Below are 5869 nucleotides of genomic sequence, written 5' to 3' on the forward strand. Positions count from 1 at the left end.
AAATAATTATGAAAAATAAAACACTAATATATCTTGATTACATAAGCATTGAACCCCCTGAGTCAATACATTATTATCACTTTTGGCAGCAGTGATTACAGTCTTGGGTAAGTCTAAGAGCTTTCCACACCTGGATTGTGCAACATTTGCCAATTATAAAGTATTATAGGTAATATTATTAACAATCAAGGGAATTATTTCAGTATATAATTTATGTAGGTATAAATTATGGTTGTTTATTGTATATAAAAATGTCAAAAACTGCATCATGCTGATGAAAGGTAATCTAGAAATCTTGATATTGTGCGCAATAAACATACTAACCATTCATCTCATAAACCACAGTGTTTTTATGCCGGATTATCCATGGAGTTTCGACCACAACTGCAGCTCATACTACAAGGACCACAACTGAAGCTGTAGCTACTATGACAACAACTGTAGCAACCAATGCAGCTCTTCCTACAACTTTTGGTCCTACGACTACTACACCAGCAGCACATACTACAAGAACCACAACTACAGCTCCTACAACATTAACTATAGCTCCTACTTCAACAACTACAGCTCTTATGACAACCACAACAGCACCTCCTACTACAACAACTGTAGCTTCAATGACCACTATGAATGCAGTACCTATTACGAAAACTACAACTGCAGCTCCTATGACAACGACAACTGCAGGACCTACAATGATACCTACCAGTCCTACCACAACTGCCGCTCTAACAACAACTATAGCTCCCTCGACCACTACGACTGCAACACCTATTACCACAACTACAAGTGAAGCTCTTACGACCACTACAACAGCAGCATCTACTAAGACAACTGCAACTTCAGCTCTTACAGCAACTACAACTGCAGCACCTACTATGACCACTTCAACCGCAGCACCTTCAACAACACCTGAAGCTCCTTTGACAACAACTGTAGCTCCAATGACAACTACAACTGCAAAACCTACTTCGACAACCACTGCAGCTTCTACTACAATAACTGTAGCTCCTACGACTTCTACAGCTGAAGCACCAATTACGACAACTACAAATGCAGCTCCTACGACAACCACAACTGCAGCTCCTTCTACAACAACTTTAGATCTTACGACCACTACAACAGAAGCACCTACAACGACAATTAAAGCTCCTACGACAACTGCAACACCTACTATGACATTTACAACAAAAGAACCAATAACAACGACTGTAGCTTCTACGAAGCTCTTACGACCACTATAAATGCAGTGCCTTCTACCACAACTGATACTCCTATGACAACCACAACTACAGCACCTGCCACGACAACTAGATCTGAAGCTCCTAAGACAAACACAATTGCAGCACCTACTACTACAATGACAACGGTAGCTCTTACGACTTCAACAACTGAATCACCTGTTACGACAACTGCAACTTAAGCTCCTACGACAACAACTTTAGATCCTACGGCCACTACAAAATAAGCACCTACAACAACCACTGCAGCTCCTACTACAACAACTGTAGCTCTTACGACTTCTACAACTGAAGTACCTACTACAACAACTACTAATGCAGCTGCTACTCCTACTACAACAACTGTAGCTCTTACGACTTCTACAACTGAAGCACCTACTACAACAACTACTAATGCAGCTCCTACTACAACAACTGTAGCTCGTACGACCACTACAACTGCAGCACCTATTTCGACAACCACTGCAGCTCGTAATCAAAGTTACAGCTGAGCTGAACAAAGTATGTTCATATTTTTATTAGCAAAATATTAGCTATTATATTATATTTATATATTATATTTATTAGCTGAATACAACACATTACTGAGCACCACACTCCATATTTTCAAGCATAGTGGTGGCTGCATCCTGTTTTGGGTATGCTCGTAATCATTAAGGACCAGGGAGTTTCAGGATAAAACATAAACGGAATTGAGTTTAGCACAGGTAAACTCCTCGAGGAAAACCTGGTTCAGTCTGCTTTCCACTAGACATTAGGAGATTAATTCACCTATCAGCAGGACAATAACCTAAAACACAATGCCAAATCTACAGTGTCCCTTGGTATCTTTTCTATATATACATCTTTATATAAATGTTTTATGAAATGTAAAATCTCATGTTGTTCTTCTTTATTACTGTTCTATACTTTGTCATGTATTTGTATGTTTTATGTGGACCCCAGGAAGAGTAGCTTCTGCATGCGCAGTAGCTAATGGGGATCCTTATAAACTAAAATAAGAACACAGTGAATGTTCCTGAGTGGCTGAGTTGCAGTTTGGACTTAAATCTGCTTGAAAATCTATTGCAAGACCTGAAAATGATTATCTAGCATAAAACAATGTGCATTTCATAAGTATTCCAATAATTCTAATGAGTGTGTACATAAAATGTATTAAACAAGACTGTGAAACCACAATGAGGACATCGACCTATCAAGGAAGTTTTCATAAATCATTGGGTACTGTACAACAAAACACGTCAGAGTGATCTAAAGTGGCGGAATTAACTCATGTTCACATTTACATAACATGCATGGGCATTTCATCATGTCTGGAGGGTGAAAATCCCAAAACATTCTCTTTTGCTCATAGTATTATTTATATCAACTCCCTGGTCTGATATCTTGACTTTCTCTTTGCCACAAAATCGAAGCTAAAAATGTCACGTTTTTGGTCATTAAAATGTACTGCGACTGGATAATCCCTGTCGTTTTTCCTGATTTAACTTTTATTTTCACTAATTCTCTGTTTGAGAATGTTGTAAAATCTCTATTTAATCAATTTTGAATTCAGGCTGTAACACATCAAAATGTGGAGTAAATATTGCACATTTTCTAGATGCTCAAAGAATTTAACATTGATTACTTACACTGAAGAATGACACCTAAACATTTATGTGTGCCTGCTGAAAAGCAAGAAATAAATGTATGAAAAAAACAAAAAAAATATTTCAGAAAAAAATGTGTGCAAAATACCCTACATTTTTTTGTTCAAGTTCAACGAGTTCAAGTTATTTTTAAATCTGTTCTATTGATCATTAACATGACACATACACAATAGTGTTTCAGTATTTTGAAGAGTGCCTTGGTCCTCATCCTTTTGATATCATGGATGGTCAGATCTTGCATCCATAGCTACATCTATGAATTTGAGAGTGGTTACGTTTACTAAAGTGGCTGGGGTGGCCGTTATGTTGTTGTTTGAATCCAAGATTGCCCCTTTCAGGACTCAGGGTCTAAGGATTCAAATCTTTATTAAAGCTATCAAAAAGTAAATGCACCTATTTCTGGATGCATATTTTACCTCTGCAAGGTTCATGGCAACACTAATGTGCTTCTGGTTTTCCCTCTCCAGCTGATCGTCAGTATCACTTTATTTAGGGTTAAACCTTGATGCACAGTTTTCCTGTCTTCCTCAGGAAGTTCCTCTTTTTCTTCAGGACTCTCGACCAAGGGGAATCTTCTGCATGCCAATGTTGCATTAGTTGATCTAAAACAAATGGGGGGTATACATAACACCTTGATGAGTGTTCCAGTGTCATTCATAACAACTATTAGAACACATTTATTCAACATCATTCATGAGGATTTTGTTAAACATAAGTCCCCTCGAAAAGTTCTTTATACATCAGTAAAAATATCATCTCTAAATCTTCTGTCACAGTACCCAATCCTCTGACATACAGTTGAAGTCAGAAGTTCACATACACTTAGGTTGGAGTCATTAAAACTAATTTTTCAACCACTCCACAAATTTCTTGTTAACCATCTATAGTTTTGGCAAGTCGGTTGGGACATCTACCTTGTGCATGACATAAGTAATTTTTCCAACAATTGTTTATAGACAGATTATTTCACTTATAATTCACTGTATCACTATTCCAGTGGGTCAGATGTTTACATACACTAAGTTGACTGTGCCTTTAAACAGCTTGGAATATTCCAGAAAATGATGTCATGGCTTTAGAAGCTTCTGATAGGCTAATTGACATCATTTGAGTCAACTGGACATGTACCTGTGGATGTATTTCAAGGCCTACCTTCAAACACAGTGCCTCTTTGCTTGACATCATGGGAAAATCTAAAGAAATCAGCCAAGACCTCAGAAAGAAAATTGTATACCTCCACAAGTCTGGTTCATCCTTGGGAGCAATTTCCAAACGCTTGAAGGTACCACGTTCATCTGTACAAACAATAGTACGCAAGTTTAAACACCATGGGACCATGCAGCCGTCATACCGCTCAGGAAGGAGACGCGTTCTGTCTCCTAGAGATTAACGTACTTTGGTGCGAAAAATGCACATCAATTCCAGAACAACAGAAAAGGACCTTGTGAAGATGCTGGAGGAAACAGGTACAAAAGTATCTATATCCACAGTAGAACAAGTCCTATATCGACATAACCTGAAAGGCAGCTCAGCAAGGAAGAAGCCACTGTCCCAAAACCGCCATAAAAAAGCCAGACTACGGTTTGCAACTGCACATGGGGACAAAGATCGTACTTTTTGAAGAAATGTCCTTTGGTCTGATGAAACAAAAATGGAACTGTTTGGCCATAATGACCATCGTTATGTTTGGAGGAAAAAGGGGGAGGCTTGCAAGCTGAAAAACACCATCCCAAACATGAAGCACGGGGGTGGCAGCATCATGTTGTGGGGGTTCTTTGCTGCAGGAGGGACTGGTGCACATCACAAAATAGATGGCATCATGAGGGAGGAAAATGATGTGGATATATTGAAGCAACATCTCAAGACATCAGTCAGGAAGTTAAAGCTTGGTCGCAAATGGGTCTTCCAAATGGACATTGACCCCAAGCATACTTCCAAAGTTATGGCAAAATGGCTTAAGGACAACAAAGTCAAGGTATAAGCCATCACAAAACCCTGACCTCAATCCCATAGAAAGTTTGTGGGCAGAACTGAAAAGGCATGTGCGAGCAAGGAGGCCTACAAACCTGACTCAGTTACACCAGCTCTGTCAGGAGGAATGGGACAAAATTCAACCAACTTATTGTGGGAAGCTTGTGGAAGGCTACCCAAAACATTTGACCAAAGTTAAACAAGTTAAAGGCAATGCTACCAAATACTAATTGAGTGTGTGTAAACTTCTAACCCAATGGGAATGTGATGAAATAAATAAAAGCTGAAATGCTTCATTCTCTCTACAAATTATTCTGACATTTCACATTCTTAAAATAAAGTGGTGATCCTAACTAACCTAAGACAGGGAATGTTTACTAGGATTGAATGTCAAGAATTGTGAAAAACTGAGTTTAAATGTATTTGGCTAAGGTGTATGTAAACTTCCGACTTCAACTGTACTATTCCCACAGTAGCACCAGGTAAGCCTTAGAGCAGTACCCAGGTAGCAGTTTAGAGGTTATTGCTCAAGGCCACAAGGGCAGAAGGGTATGAACCAGACCTGTCTGTAAATAATATATTTCAAATACTCTAACTGTGGTTGATGATTTAGCTTTCCTGGCTCCAGACAGGCTCAACACTATTTGAACCCAGGTCATAGCAATTGATGGCATTGTAACGTGTTGAGTAACTTTGCCTGATACCTGAATATATGTATTAAATCAAGTCAATCAATCCCATTTAATTTATAGAGCCCTTTTTACGTCAGCGGTGGTCAGGAATTGCTTTACTGATACCGACCTAAACCCCATCGAGCCAGAAGCTTATGCCTTGGCTTTAGCTCAGCAAAGACTAATACAGCCTACTGGTGCAAAATACTAATCCAGTCAGTGACACCAGCAACAATATTGGTCACTCAGAACAGACTTTAAGTAATTTGACTTATTAATAATATACAGTAATGAAAAAATTATTTTGAAGTTTCTTTGGGAATGATGTTAAAATATG

Source organism: Salvelinus alpinus, chromosome 26 (assembly GCF_045679555.1).
Source record: "Salvelinus alpinus chromosome 26, SLU_Salpinus.1, whole genome shotgun sequence".
NCBI lineage: Eukaryota > Metazoa > Chordata > Actinopteri > Salmoniformes > Salmonidae > Salvelinus > Salvelinus alpinus.